At 42.1% G+C, this 16,755-nt stretch overlaps 1 protein-coding gene across 2 annotated transcripts in view; it reads right to left on the bottom strand.

The window, feature by feature from the left end:
• The window catches only part of LOC138750352 (uncharacterized), a 68,068-nt gene that overhangs the window by 37,374 nt on the left and 13,939 nt on the right, over positions 1–16,755 (bottom strand). For both annotated transcript variants that reach the window (XR_011349278.1, XM_069912427.1), the window contains exon 2: positions 1,090–1,230. The gene's annotated coding sequence lies outside the window, so the exon portion shown is untranslated. The remainder of the gene's footprint in view (positions 1–1,089; positions 1,231–16,755) is intronic.

Genomic DNA, 16,755 nt, shown 5'->3' with positions numbered 1-16,755 from the left:
TGTCCGGTGGACTTAGAGAGAAACTGTGACACTGGTTCAGAGCAACGAAAAGGTTTAACAGTGATGTACGATAAACGGTGGCAGAAACTCTGACAACAGGTTTCCAGTGCAGATAAGGTTTAAGAGTGATGTAAAATAAACTGTGGCAGATACTGAGACACCAGGTTCACAGAAGTGAGAATGTTTAACGGTGATGTATGGCAGACTGAGGAAGATACTGTTACACTGGGTTCACAGTGGGGAGAAGGTTTAAAAGTGATGTATGATTGACTGAGGTAGATACTGTGACACCAGGTATATAGAGTGGAGAAGGTTTAATAGTTGTGTAAGGAAAACTGCAGCAGATTCAGTGACACCTGGTTCATTGAGGGTAGAATTTTATTTTTGATGTGACGGTAGACCACAGTGGGGAGAAAACAGTGATGAACTGTGTCAGATACTGTGACACCAGGTTCACAGTGGGGAGAAGGTTTAACGGTGATGTACAGTAGACTGAGCAGATACTGTGACTCCGGGTTTACAATGGGAAGAATTTTTAAAAATGATGCCCATTACACTATTGCAGATACATTGACGGTGGGTTCACAGTAGGGAGGAGATTTAAGGGTGATGTATGGGAGACTGAGGTAGATACTGTGACACCAGGTTTACAGTGGGGAGAATGTTTAGCGGTGATGGACGGTAGACTGAAGCAAATACTATTACACCAGGTTCACAGGGGGAAGAAAGTTTAACATTGATGGACTATAGACAGAAGCAGAAACTATGAGACAGGATTCACATTCGTGAGAAGGTTAAACAGTGATGTTCAATTAATTGTGTCAGATACTTTGACATCAGGTTCATATTGGGGAGAACGTTTAATGGTGATGTACGGTAGAGGTAGGCAGATACTGTGACACCAGGCTCATTGTATTGTTCATTTATCTTAATTACAACATCTAATTTATACGCTCCATTTTTTGTGGCACCTTCCAAACATTCCATAAACTTTAATTCTAATCAGATTTTGTTCATTTAAATAGGTCACCACTAAAAGCACAAATCGTTTGGTCTCTTAAGTACACTGCACAAAATTAAATTCTTTACCTGGGTTTGGTTCAACGGCACTTCAGTCTGCTTCATTATTTTTTCAGACCCTCGTTTTGAGCTTTCTGCTATGCCCAGCCGATTCGCCAAAAGGGCATCCAACTCTGTCTTCTCAGCTTGACCCAACGTCTACTCTGTAAACTTAAGCAAACCAAGGAGACCAAAGTTAATATTTTCACATTTGCATTTTCAAACACAAAAATGACGTTGTGAGTTGCAGTTTCACATCAAAATCCCACTTGCTAAACTTGCCGCAACTGAATCGCATCCAACAGCTGGAAAATTGCAAGAAAACTGCTTGGTTAAAGCAAAGATTCCATTAAAGGCCTCCAAGTTAACAACAGATAGCAACCTGAAAGTTAAATACAAAGATCTGTATCAGGAAGATTAACGGGCTTTTAAAAAAAATCATTTCCACTCTTGAAAGAAAACTCCTCAGGGAACACCAGGCTCTTGTTGAACAATTCCTGTTGTATTCCTCAAAATGGTTTGAATCTTGATTTCAAGCAGAGTCATTTGGTGAGATTGTTGGTCTAGAACAAACCCTGCCCACACACTCCCTTAAATAGCTGCAAAGTCCTGGTTCAGCTTTGCTCCATGCTAAAGCTATCAGAGCTTTTCTGAAGAGATAGCGGACTTCAGATGCTGGTACTTTGAGTCACAAAAACACTAGTGCTTCCCTGAACAACACACCTCTCTCTGAAAACCAACAAAAACCTTTCCGAATGGTATTATTCACCTTTTGAGCACCAAAATCTGGTGAACTTGAAAAGTCGCGCATGCGCACTGAAATTAAGATGGCTGCCCCCAGCCGAAGGACCCTGAGAAACTGAGTCACAAAGTCAATCCGCACATTTTGGGTCTTACGTGTCCTGTGTCTCTGTTCTCGTTTGTCAAATCATTTGATTTTAAAAATAGGCTCTAAGACTTCAGGGCTCCTCGAACGGGGGCAAAACTCCAACTTGCGTCCATTGTGGGGTCTGAATGATCCTTTGGACTCCACTACGGTCGCAGGTCGGGGAGGACCTGTCGGGGTCATTGGTTCGCTGAGGAAGGAATGGAAAACCAATCCATTTTTTGCTTCTCAATGCTCATAGAATGTGTCTGATTCCATCCGTTGTTCCTGTTGTAGCATCACATTCTTCATAAAGTTAGATGTTATTTTTTAAAGTTGTGTCACTTGAACAAAAATGCTCCAATCCTTCTGATCCTGACGTACCATGTGTTTAAAATGTAATGTTTCTCAGTTACGTCCGAATGCCTTGAAAAATATAGGGACTTTAGTGTTAACAATACAGAGGAAATATTTCACCAATCCTTTTGAATTTATGATCTCTGGGATGGAGCGGAGATAACGCTGGTGGAAGCGTTCTAGGAGCCGTATTTGATGCCGGTAGAGGACCCATGATTTGGAGCCGAACAGGAATGTGGGTATGACAACGGCTCTGTATACGCTAATCTTTGTGAGGTTTGCCAGTTGTTTGTTTTTCCAGACTCTTCTGTGTAGTCATCCAAAGGTGCTATTTGTCTTGGCGAGTCTGTTGTCTATCTCGTTGTCGATCCTTGCATCCGATGAAATGGTGCAGCTGAGATAGGGAAACTGGGTGACCGTTTTGAGTTTTGTGTGCCCGATGGTGATGTGGGGGGGGGGGGGCTGGTAGTCATGGTGGGGCTGGTAGTCATGGTGGGGAGGTGGCTGATGGTGGACACGTATTAATACACAAAACAATCACACCTCATTATTGGTCAGAAGCGCCTACACTTCGCAAGGAGGCTGAGGCGGTCAAGGACAACGGCTCTCATCCTGAGATTTTACACAGGCGCAATTGAGTTTCCTGTCTGGCTGCATCATTGGATGGTCTAGTAGCTGTAAAGCATCAGACAGGAATGATACAAAGAGTTGTGAGGATCACTTTGGTCTCCCTTTCTTCTGTAGATGACATTTACTGGGAGTGTTTTTCAAATAGGACTCAAGGAATTGTAAAGAAACCATTTCCATCCAGTGCACAGCATCTTTAACCACGTCCATCAGCAAAATCAGGACTGACAGGCTGGGGAATAGCTTCTTCCCACAGGCTGTGAGATGGCTGTGAAAAGTATCCTGTAAGTGGGATAATCACCCCAAATATTTAAATATGTAGTGGCTACTTCGATAGAGCTATTAAAGCCACACACAGACACCAGGTTAGTCAACACAGGACTGCTTTATTCAGACTTTACAGGCTTCTTTCATTTACTGCATGTCCCGGGCTTCATGGGAGAAGGTGGGACATCATTCTGAGTTTCCTGCCAATCCACGGGACCACAGGTTTAAATTAAGCCCTGTGAGTGTCCCACGCCTTCCCGCAGCAGAATCCACAGATCAGCGTGCCATTCCTCGGCACGCAGCACCACGCGAGGGTGGTCAATTAAATGGATGAGTACCCAGCTCTCTGTCTTATGATTTTGCGCACCCGGCAAAGAACCGTGCCCACTCGGCCCACTAGACAGCTGCTACACCAACACCCGCCACCCCGAACTGTCACCAGAAACTAAAGCAGCAGCTGCATGCAGCTTAGGTGGTCCCCCTCACCGTCTGGGTTGGGGGTACTGAATGGGTGAAGCGGGATCCACATGGGCAGGCTTGAGTCTGTCCACACTAAACAGCTGTGAATGTCCCCCAATGTCCAAAGTATACATACCTCATCCTTCTTCACCACGCGGAAATGGCCCTCATACGGTCGTTGTAACGGGACTCCTGGGACCTGTCTGTGCACAAAAAATCAGCATCCAGGTGTGGTGGGGGAACATTCTCTTTAGGGGATCCATGTCATTAGGTAGGAAAAGGTTTGCTGATCACGACACCATGTCAAAGCTGCTGAAGGACATTCAGATCAGAGTTGGTGTGAAATGAATGTCCCATGAAACTGTAAGGACAGTACCATACACCATCTCTGCGGACAATGCAGACATATCTTCCTTTGAAGCCATGCGCACTCCCAATAGAACCCATGGCAACTCATTGACCTAATTGAGGAGCGCCTTCAGTTGCCAGTGGAAATGTTCCACAAGGCCGTTGGATTGAAGTAATGTGGGCCGGAAAACAAATCTAGCCATCCAATTGATGATGAATGTTCTGGCCCTTGTCTCAGTGTCACTGGATGGAAACAAGATGGCCTCTGGCCAGCGCGTGAAACATTCTGCGACTGTTAGAATGTATCTCATGTTTTGAGATACTGGCAATGGTTCGAGCAGGTCCACATGCACGTGTTCCAACCGCCTGCATACCACTGGGAAAGATTGAAGAGGTGCCTTAGTGTGCCACAAAATTTTAGCAGTCTTGCAGGAGGTACATGTGCAGACCCATTGTGCGACGCCTGTTTGCAGACCATGCCATACATATTTATTTGACATGAGCTTGACAGATGTTCTGATGGACGGATGAGACAAGCTGTGTATCTGGTCAAAAAGGTGTTGCCTCCAAGATGGCAGAATCACTGATTGAGTGTAGCCCAAAGACATGTCACAAAGTAAGGTTGGCCACCCAGTTGTGGTGCCAACTGCAGTATGTCCAGGTTAGTAATGGCCGTACTGTATGCCTGAACATCGGGGTCCATTGCCTGGACACTGGCTAATTCAGAAATATCAATGTCACCCTGAATATGATATATAGTCGGTCTGGACAGCATATTCGTGATGCCATTGTTTTTACCAGATGTTATCCAAGTAGATGTAAGGGAACTCTAAATCTCTGTCCAAAGTGTCTATAACCCGCTGGCAGGTTTGAACATCATTCTTCAACCCAAGTGGCATCCTAAGATATTCAAAAAGCGCAGAAGGGGTAATAATCACCATTTTAGGAATGTCATCCTTATGGACTGGGATCTTATGGTGTCTCATGACAAGATCAACCTTGGAGAAAGCACAGAAATTGTGCGGTTGGGCAGCAAAATCTTGAATATGAGGGAGAGGGTATCTGTCGGATGTAGTTAATGAGCCCACGGCACACATATCAAACTCAGGCCCGTGGGCCAAATTTGGCCCTTGATATAATTATATTTGGCTCGCAAGATCATATCAAATATGTATTAGAGCTGGCCCGCTGGTCGCCACGCCAATATAGCGCATGCACAGCTAATACTACAAATCCCAGAATGCTTTGCAAATGCGTTGGCGCCGGCCCATCAGCCCGTTAATCGCCCCCACCTCCTCTGTTTACTTTCATTAGGATCTGCGATCTGTCACCTAACTCACATGTAATAAACCTCTTATGAAAAATGGCCAAAAGAAAGACAGAAAACAGGACCTTTCAAGACAGGTGGGAGGCAAACTATATGTTCATCATTTTAAAAGACAAACCTGTTTGTCTTGTGTGTGGAACCAACGTGTCTGTAGTTAAAGAATATAACATACGGCGACACTATGAAACAAAACACCAGGACATGTATAAGGATCTGAATGAGAAGCAAAAGCTCCAGAAGGTGGAGGAGATGAAAAGAAGTCTGGTTTTACAGCAAACTTTATTTTATATTTTATTTCCCATTTGTTAATGCTTCTTCTGGAAAGAGTTTAACCAAAAATATTATTAAACATTTATTTTAATAAGAAAAAGTTTAACATTACATATGTTGAAAGAAGAGAAAACATGCAGATGTTGTTGAAAATTTTCAATAAATATTTAGTTTGGCCCACGACTTATTAAAAGTTTTTAATTTTGGCCCTCTGCGAATTTGAGTTTGACACCCCTGGCCTACGGTAATCGCCACAGAGTCTTCATCCACCTGTTTTCTTGGGTGCCATGTGTAACTGTGATGCCCAAGGTCTGTTGGAATGCTGAATGATACCTAATTCCTCCATTGCACTAAACTCTGCCCTTGCCTGAGCAGTTTATCAGGTGGAAGACAAAGAGCCCTGGTGTAATTCAGCTGGCTTGAAGTGTCTATGTAATGGGACACATCCTGGGCTGTTTAGGAGGTATTGAAATTAGGTGAGAAAATACAAGTAAATTCATTGAGAAGAGCACCATAGGCATCTTTGTGCAGGGTTTGCACCCCTAGATGGGCAACTCTCCATTTGCTACATACCAGTGGGTATGTTTGAAAACTGGTAGCATGAACCAATTTCCTCCACGTCTACTGGCAAGTCATGGGACCTTAAAAAATCTGCACCCATAATGGGCTGGGCAATGGAAGCCAATACACAATTCCAATGGAATGTCACATCTCCTATCCCAATCATGACCCGTCATGTGCCAAAGCAGGGAATTGTCGTCCCATTTGCTGTTTGAAGAGCCGGGTGTTGTTATTTATTGTGGTTTTTATTTCAAAATAGGTTGGCGGGAGCAAACCGACCTCAGCACTTGTGTCTACAAGAAACTTGTGCCTACAAGAAACTTGTGCTTACCAGCATCATCTTGTAGATACAATAGGCCCATACTTGTCCCAGCTGCCGAGGCAATTAATGGTAGCCGGCTTTTTTGTTTCCTGCCTTTTTGCTGTAATAGGTAAATGGTGGGACACATTTATGGGCATTTTTACCCCAATGGCCATGGTAAAAACACCACTCTCATCCTTCTTTGACTGAACTGCAGATATAGGAGGCTCATGGGACACGGGAGATGGATCTGCTGCAAAAACAGTCTGGACGTGAGCAGACTCTTGCATTGGAGTATGATGGAGCCTGTCAGCCTCCTGTGCTATGTCATGGGGATGGTGGAAATCCATGTGAATGATTGGTATTGCAACATGACCTGGGAGTTTGGTCAGGAATAGAGTCTCAAAAAGTAAACAATTAGAATGACCATCTGTTAATGCGAACATCTCATTCATTAAATCGGATGGATTCCTGTCACCCAGACCCTCCATATTTAAAAGCCGCAAGCCGCACTCATGTCTTGTCAATTCCAGCATATCGAGGAAAAATTGGCAGAACCTGGTGTACTGGTTTTCTGCCAGGGTATTGGCAACAAATTCTCTTACTTGAGATGCTGTAGCAGCATCCAATGCACCTACTATATGCCAGAATTTCAAGTCCTCTGCCATTATGCCACAAGGCAAATCTAGGTTTCAGCCTGATTAAGCAATATCCGAGGTTGATTGGTCCAGAAAGGAGGCAAGTGAAGTCCTAACATCAATTGGGAAACACAGTCAGTGAGAGGTCAGCATGGCTTAGAGTTCAATGTGTTCAGGACTGCTTTTTGCAGCAGTATGTGGAGATGCCAAATGTGGTTAGGGAATGAGCATGTGGTGGAGTGAGCGTTAGGGAGAACTTCAGATCCAGTGATCATGGGTTCATTAGATTGAGCTTAATTATGGAAGTGGATAGGTTGGGTCTGAAGTTGAAGGTCTTCGAGTGGGGGAAGGCCAGATTTGAGGAAATTAAAAGGGATTTGCAGAGAGTTGTGTGGGCTGATCTTTTAGCTGGAAATGATGAAGAGGAAAATTGGAGGGTATTTAAAAGGTGAGATTTTGAGAGTACAGAATCTTTATGTTCCAGATCGGCCAAAAGGCAAGACTAAAAGTTCAAGGGAGCTGTGGTTTTCAAGAAAAATTAGGAACGGTTCAGGATAAAAGGGAGGCCCATGCTAAATATAAGAAACAAAAGATTGATGAGATGTATGATCCTTACTTAGATTGCAGAAAGAACCTCAAGAGGGAAATTAGAAAGGCAAAAAGAAGGTATGAGGTGTCCATAGCAAATAAGGTGAATGTGAATCCTTGGGGTTTTTACATATACGTGAACAGTAAAAGGAGGGTTAAAGATAGGGTAGGTCCACTGGAAAATGGGAACGGTGGACGATGTGTATGTGAGGAGCTGCATGAGATGGGGGAGATATTGAACAATTTTTTGCTCTTCTGTATTCACAAGGGAAAGAGACACTGGATTATGTGAGATAAATGAGGTGAATAGCTTAGTTATGGAAAGAATAGGGATTAGTAAAGAGAGGGTTTTGGAGCTTCCAGGGTCAATGGAGGTGGATAAGTCTCCTGGTCCTGATTGGATTTTTCCCAGGACGTTAAGGGAGGTCAGGGAGAAAATAGCGGGGGCTCAGACAGTGATTTTTCAAAGATCACTGGAGAAGGGTGTGGTGATGCAGGATTGAAGGGTTGCAAATGTAGTTCCACTGTTTAAAAAAAGCACAAGGTGCAGGCCAAGTAATTATTGGCCAGTAAGTTTGACTTTGGTGGTGGCGAAAGATATGGAGGGTATTCTTAGAGATAGTATATACAAATATCTGGATAGACAGGGATTGATCAGTGGCACCCAGCATGGGTTTGTGAACGGAAAATCATTTTAACGAATCTTGTTGAATTTTTTGAAGAGGTGACAAGAAAAGTGGATGAAGGTAGGGCAGTTGACGAGATCTATTTGAATTTTAGTAAGGCTTTTGATAAGGTTCCACATGTAATGTTAGTTAGCAAGGTTCAGTCACTAGGGATTAATAGATAGTGAGATGGGTTCAGAGGTGGCTGGGACATAGACAGCAGAGAGTCATGGTGGACAACTGTCTGTCAGGATGGAAGCTTATGACGAGTGGTGTGCCTCAGGGATTGGTGCTGGGTCCCCTGTTGTTTATCATTTATATTCATGATTTGGATGAGGGTGTGGTTAACTGGGTAAGCAAATATGCAGACTATATGAAAATAGGGGGAGTGGTGGATGGTGAGGAAGGTTTTCTTGGATTACAGGATTTGGTTTGTTTGGAAAAGATGGCAGATGGAATTTAATGTTGACAAGTCTGAGGTGCTGCATTCCAGAAAAAATAATCTTAATAGGACCTATGCAGTTAAGGGGAGGGGGTCGAGAAATGAAGAGGAACAGAGGGATCTTGGAGTTATGGTACAGAGTTCACTGAAGGTGGATTCCCATGTAGACAGGGTATTTAAGAAGGGGTATGGCATGCTGGCCTTCATAAATCATAGCATAGACTAACGTTTAAGGCATTGGTGAGGCCAGGTTTGGAGAATTGTGTTCAGCTCTGGTTTCCAAATTATAGGAATGATATAGATAAGGTGGAGAGGGTGCAGAGAAGATTTACAAAAATGTTGCCTGACTTACAACATCTAGAATACAAAGAAAGATTAAGGAGACTGCGACTTTATTCATTTGAACGTCGATGGTTGAAGGGAGTTATGATCGAAGTATTTAAAATTATGAAGGGAATAGATTGACTAGACATGAGTAGACTCTTTCCCCTGAGGGCGGGGGAGGTTGGAACAAGAAGGTATGAGTTAAGGGTAAGGGGGCAAAACTTTAGGAGAAATGTTATAGGATGCTTCTGTGGTGGTGGCAGAATGGAGTGATCTTCCAGAAGAGATAGTTGCGGCAGGGTCCTTTCTGTCATTTAAGAGAAGGTTGGATGTGTACATGGATATGAGGGGGTTGGAGGGATATGGCCAGAGTATTGGAGGGGAAAACTAGTGGAGTTGTTCATGTGAACTGGCACAGACTCAAAGGGCCGATATGGCCTGTTTCCATGCTGTAAACTGTCATATGGTTATATGTGCCAGGCTCCACGGGACAAGGTGGGACATCATTAAGAGTTTGCTGCCAGCAGGTTTAAATTAAGCCCCGTGAGTATCCCGTGCTTTCCGGCAGGAGACTCCACAGATCAACGTGCCATTCCTCGGCCCGCTGCACCATGCGCGTTCCATTAAATGGGTGAGAACACAGCTATCTGTCTTATGGTTTAACGCGCCAACTGAAGAACTCTTATCCTGCCTCATCACACTGACCAGCATCCAGTCCAGAGCCTGTCAACACCCTCGTATCCCTCAACTTGTCCAAACTCTTCAATGCTAACATGGAGCTCACATTTCCTCATGCAGCTGGCAGCTTGTTCCACTCTCCCACCACCTTGTGTGGAGAAGATCCCCCTCATGTTTCCACTAAACTTTTCCCCTTTCATCCTTAGCCCATGTATTAAGGATTTCTCCAAGAGGCGGAGTCTCAAGAAAACAACCTCTATCCTCAAGGACCCTCGCCACCCAGGCCAGGCCTTCTTCACACTGCTATCACCAGGGAAACAGGTCCAGGAGCCTGAAGACGAACATCCAGTGGTACAAACACAGCTTCTCCCCCTCTGCCATCAGATTTTTGAATGGACAAGGAACCACAGTCACTCCCTCACTATGCTTCATTTAGCACAAATGGATTTCTTTTTTTAAAATGTTATTTACAACAATATTTGCACCTGTATTGTTGCCACAAAATGACAAATTTTGTGACATGTTCATAACAATAAATTTTTAATTCTGAACACTGCACGTACATCGGAAAACAATCATAGTTAAAAAAACAATTTTAAAAGATGATTTAACTATTTCCATGCACCCTCCCCTTTTACGTTTATTTTTCTAAACGCACTCCATGATCGAAACATCTCCACTTAACCCAACCCATATTTCTTCTCCCATTCAAAGCACTCAGTAATACACCAAGGCAGTAAAATAAAAACTCAATGCTGGAAATACTAAGCAGGTCATCTTCTGCAAAAATAATCGGAGTTGAAACATTCAGGTCGATAACCTTTCAATGGGATTCAGAAATATGATCAAAAAAACCTGATTCTCTTTGCTGAGAAAAAGAAGAGGGGAAATAACAAAGTGAATATGTGGGATGAAAAGCCCGAGCAGCAGAAATGACAGTGGTGCTGGATGAGTGGAGTCCACTCATTGATCAACATCCTCTGGATGGAGGGGTAAAGGATAAACAAGACAAACATGATGTCGTCACTGTGAGGTACAATACGACAGCTGCAGAGAATCTGAAATGAAGGAATGGTGAAAATACTTGTTTTTGGATCAATGTGACAAAATTTAAGCTGACAAAAGAAAACAAAATTGCTTTGCTCTGCCAGAATCTCTAGATGAAGGGGCACAATAAAATACTCCAGAAGCCAACCTTATGAAATTGAACAGAGAAGTTATACAAATTGGCAGCAAGAGATAAAACACAGTTACATAATTCCATGAAAGTGGTGTCACAGGACAACAGGGTTCTAAAGACAGCTTATGTCATCTTGGCCTTCATTAATTAACATATTAAAAATAGGAGTTGGGAAGTTATGGTGAGGTTGGATAAGATGTTGGTCAGGCCAAATTTGGAGTATTGTGTGCAGTTCTGGTCACCTAGCTACAGGAAGGGTATTAGTAAGATTGAAAAAGTGCAGAGAAGATTTACTAAGACGCTGCCAGGTCTTCAGGAGTTGAGCTACAGGGAAAGGTTGAACAGGTTGGGACTTTATTCCTTGGAGTGTTGAAAAATCAGTAACAGATTGCTTAAAGTGGAATATGAATGGGAAATAAGGCTGAGAAAGACTGCAGTGGACTCAATTGTGAAGGAAATATTTTGCTTGAGAAAAATTGTCATTGGCCCATTTCCTCTGGAGATATGAAACCACGCACAGAACAAATCAATCAGGTACAATTAAAACAGAGGTTTTCAAACTTTTTCTTTCCAATCACATTCCACCTTAAGTAATCCCTTACTAACAGAGAACTTCTGGCATAGGGATTAAGTGGAATATGATCCAGGGGGTGGGGGTGGGGGTGTGGAGGAGGAGTTTGAAAATCACTGCTCCAGATGAAAAGGTTTCTCCATCTCCTTTTTAAGCAGACATCCTTTTATTCTGAGGTTGTGCCCACTCGTCCTAAACCCTCCCACTACTGGCAAAATCCTCTCAATCCAGCTCTTTCACTATTCATCAGCTTTCAATGAGGTCCTGCCTCATCCTTCTAAACTCGAGCAAGTCCAGGCCCAGAGCCATCAAATGCTCCTCTAACATTATTCCTCTCATCCCCAGGATCATTCTTGTAAACCACCTCTGGGCCATCACATCTTCTCTTAGAAATGGGACCTAAAATTGCTCACAACACTTACTAGATCAGGACAACCAGAAGGTGGTCACGTAAGGGAAGACAGCTGCAGGGCTGCCTAGAGTCTGTGGATTGGATGGTGTTCAAGGAGTCAGCTGAGGGGATGTTGTGGGGGGGGGGTGGGGTCTTGGAAAGATGGCATTGGAAAAAGATGTGAGAAGACACCTCTCCCTGACTGAACTGTTCAATACTCGAACTGTAGTGACTTTTTTGACTTTATCAATGTTTTAAACAGTAATTTACTACTGTAGGATTCTGGAAATTAAGAAAGGAAAAAAGCAGGGTTGGGCACGACCAGTTGGCCCAATAATCACAGAGACAAAGAATAAGGGGAACGATAGCCTTCATTACACACAAGACTGCAGGCCTGGGTCCAAGCAAGGAAGTGAAGGGAAGGAAGAGGTGCCTCAAACTTTATGGCCTGGGTCACAGGGAAGGAGTCCAGGGAGGAGTCTCAGAGAGGATTTCATCAAGAGGGTGTGCCAACCCATGCCTGTACTGGTAAGTACATACAATACCATTTCATTACCAGCAACTTAGAAAAAACCTCGGTTTTCAACCTGTGAAAAGTACAGAAGAAGCAAGCCTGACCTTCCAGAAGGAACCTCAGGAACAGTTAGAGATAGATCCGAATCCTCAACGTGGAACTTGGGAGAAGCTGGAAGAAACTTCCGCATCCTCAGAGGCAAGATGGCGCCGAGATCTTTGGCCTGGTGGCGGGCCAGGTGCAGCGCGCGTATGGAATCCGACATGAGCCAGCTTGACAAAGGAGAGTGGGGTGTTGGTGCCCGAATGCCAGCGGGAGTTAGCGGGAAGGGAACTGCCTGTATGCAGCGGTGCATCTGGAGATGCTCCCCTGTGTTCTACTGAGCTTCTCAGCATGGGTGGAAGTTATCGCATTCAGGAAATTCTGGATCAGATCCGCAGTTGGGCTGCCAGGTATGAGGTGGCAGAGAAGAGGTGGAGGAGGACAACTTAGAAGTTCGAGAAGAAGAATAGCAAGAATGACTACTTGCTGCAGTTGGACTCACTGAAGGGACGCCTAAGGATTTAAGAACATCTCCTTCTCCAATGAAAACTGTCATTTCACCACAGATGCCTTCCCCAGACTTCAAGGCCCCTGCAACAGGGATGGAAGTCAACCTCATGTCTACAGAACTGATCCAACCAAACGAAAAGATGATGTCTTCTATGACCTAAGGTTTTGAAACTTTAAATGATCAATTTGCTGGTATGAAGAGAAAAATGGCTAGTATGTGTGAAGAAATTACATCTATTCAAGTTGATATTAATAAGAGTTCAACAGCAGTGGACACTGGACAAGATCAATTTAAGAGGATAGATAATGTTTTTATTTCTCCATTATGTGGAGATAATAGATCAAATTGAGGATTTGTTTACACGCTGGTATGTCCAGAAGAGACATTTGTTGGAAAATCAAAGTTGTCGTAATAATATTAAGATAGTTGGTCTGCCAGAAGATCCTGAAAAATTATTTTTGGAAATGGATTCCAGAGATGTTTGGAGTCGTGATTTTTAGATCGGCCTCATAGGTCGAAAAGGAGAAGACCTTTTCCGGGTCAAATGCTAAGAGCGGTTCTTTTAAGATGTTTGTGATATCAGGATAGAGAAATGATATTGTGGCTTGCAGTTCAGAAAGCTCGCCTTGATCAAAGCCCTACGATGGTTTAAGGCAATAGGGTTTTATTTTATGCTGATTTAAGTTGAGAGATTATTAATTGACGGAAAGAGTTTAATCTGGTCAAAGCAGTGCTGTGGAAGAAAGGATATAAGTTTACTTTTCGGTATCCGAAGGTATTTAAGGTTATTTACAGGCCAGATCAGTCTCAATGTTTTGAGAGTCCTTATGATGCATTAGTGTTTGCGAATTCCTTCCCAGATTTGAAGGAATCGATGGGGAAAATGTCCTGGGATAAGATTGGGAAGGGAATGGGGAATCAGAATTGGTGAGTGATGTTGAAGATGAAGCTCAAGCTCAATGTGGTTGTTATCACTAGGATGACTGATGGGTTTTAAATTTCGGTTGGGGGGTGGTGGTTGACTCTACTACTTCTAAAGTCATCTGCCACTTGTGGTATGAACTACACCTGGTCCACAGAGGGGGGTCCGGTTCTTGTAGGTTTTTACATTTTTTCAGGGTTTTCTTATTGTTTGAAAGGGGGGGGTTTGGGTTTATTTAAATATGTAATTGCTGTGTGAAGTGTCAATCTCAAGAGGAAATCAAGTTATGGCTCATTTAAATTTTTTGACCTTTAATGTTAGAGGACTTAATAATCCACTTAAAAGGAAGAGAGTATTGGCATATATAAAGAAAATGAAGGTTGATGTTGCTTTTTTGCAAGAAACTCGTTTGTCTGAGAAAGAAATTGAAAAGAGATTGGGTAGGACATGTTTTTGCATCTTCATTTAATTCAAAAGCTAGAGGTGAGTTGCAACTTTGGTTCATACGAAGATAACGTTTCAGTTGGAATCATTCTCTGCCACATTGGGTAGAGAGCTGTTGGTGAATTGTAAAATTTTTGCTGAAGCATGGACTTTGATGAATGTTTATCGACCCAATGAAGATGATGAAGATGTTATTTCTGTAACTTTTTTGAATCTGGGTCAAGCTAATGAAAATATTTTGGTTGGTGGGGATTTTAATTGAGAGTTGGATAAATTTCCAAAAACTGTACAAAGAACCAAAATAGCTAAATGGATGTTAGACTCAATGAAAGATTTGAATTTGGTGGAAATCTGGAGGAAGTTAATACTGACAGAAAAATACTTTTCTTTTTATTCACCCAGACATGATTCTTTTTCGAGAATTGACTTTTGCTTAATGTCAGTACAATTACAGGGTAGATTTATACTAGATTTAAGAGTAGGATTTTGTCTGATCATTCTTCATTGTTAAGTAGAAGTACACAATCATTTATCCGGACATCTAAAATCCGGAAAGCTCCAAACACCAGCAAGTGGGGAGAGAGATGCAGCGCGAATCAGGCGGGTGAGGGGTGGGGGGAAAATGGCAGCGCGTCTAGAAGGGAGTGGGGGTGGATACAGGAGCACAAATTTGGTGGGCTTAAATCTGTCTTTGCGAAATCCAGAAAAATCTGAAATTCGGAACACAGTGACCCCCGCCCCCCCTCGAGGGTTCTGGATAAAGGATTGTGCTCCTGCACATGTTCTGGTTTGCATAATGTAGAGACCTTTATCGGTGAAGATTTCATAGGATGTTATTGAAGCAACCAAAGTTTCTAAGTTAAATCAAAGACCATATTCAGTCTTATGTGCAAATTAATACATATTCAGTACAAAGTAAATTTGTTTTGTGGGATGCTTTAAAAGCTTATTTAAGATGTCTGATAATCAATTATTCTACAAGAATTTAGATGCAGCATTTGCCAGAGAGGCAAAATTTGGAGAAGGAAATAACAATGTTAGAAAGGGAATTCCAATGAAATTCGACTGTGGATAAAAACTTATTTGATTCAGTTGAAACTGTTATAATATAATGCAAACATATAAATATGAAAAATTAATACAATGATCCAAATAGCGTTATTATGAGTACGGAGAAAGAGTGCATAAGGTTTTCGCTCGGCAATTAAAGACTGAACTGGCATCAAGGACAATAAATGCGATAAAAAATAATACAAGAATCACTTTTAAACCTCAGGAAATGAATGATGAATTTCACTCATTTTACCAGAATTTATATCCTTTTGATGTAAGTCAGGATGAGGAACGTGTTGAGTCTTTTTTAGGTAGTTTGGACGTATCAGTTTTGGACGATAAAGATAGGACAGAATTGGAAATTCCTTTCAATGAGTTAGAAATTGAAGAAGCGATATTGAATATCACCTGGAGAAGATGGGTTTACAGGAGGGTTTTATAAAGAATTTTATGAAGTCTTGTCTCCTGTTTTGACGGATGTTCTTAAACAAGCTACAGAAGAGCAAAAGCATTTCCAGAATCCTTTTCTAGAGCTAGACTTAGTTATTGCACAAAAGGAAGAGCCCCATTGAACGTTGTCTCATATCAACCAATATCGTTATTAAATGTAGATTATAAGATAGTAGCTAATAGACTTGCAAAGTATTTATCACGTTTAATACATGTTGATCAAGCAGGTTTCATTAAGAATAGATTTTCTTCTGAAAATATTGTTAGACTGTTGACGTTGATTAATGTGTCAAGACATTGTTTGAATCAATCAATGATTGTGGCATTAGATGCAGAAAAAGCCTTTGATCGAGTTGAAAGGTACTTTTTATTTAAAGTACTTGAAGATTTAAGTTTGGACCTTTTTTACCTGGTTGAGTTAAAGCCTGGTATAAAAATCCCTTGGCGAGGATGGTGACAAATGGACAAATTTCAGATACGTTTAATTTAACATGCTCCACAAGGCAAGGTTGTCTTTTGTCACCATTGGTGATAGAACCGCTAGCCCAAGCTATAAGACAAAATGATAAAATAAAGTGGGATTAAAATAAATGAAGAGAATATAAGGTTCCTTTGTACCAGTATATTTAACAAATCCTCAGAATCATTACGACATCTGCAAACCTGTTTGGTACAATATGGAGAAATGTCTGTTTATAAGGTTAATCGGGATAAGAGGAACATGTTACCAATTACGAGGAATATTATCCTACTTGTAAACAGATTACACAGCCTAAATGGACTAAGAAAATTAAATATTTAGGGGTAATGGTTGATGTGGATTATCAACATTTGTGTAAGTTTAAATATGTTTCTCTATTGATAAAATTAAAGCTGATTTAATTAAATGGAAAGATCTTCC

The sequence above is a fragment of the Narcine bancroftii genome, unplaced genomic scaffold (assembly GCF_036971445.1).
Source record: "Narcine bancroftii isolate sNarBan1 unplaced genomic scaffold, sNarBan1.hap1 Scaffold_121, whole genome shotgun sequence".
Taxonomy (NCBI): Eukaryota; Metazoa; Chordata; class Chondrichthyes; order Torpediniformes; family Narcinidae; genus Narcine; species Narcine bancroftii.
This window is presented reverse-complemented; position numbering and strand designations above follow the sequence as displayed.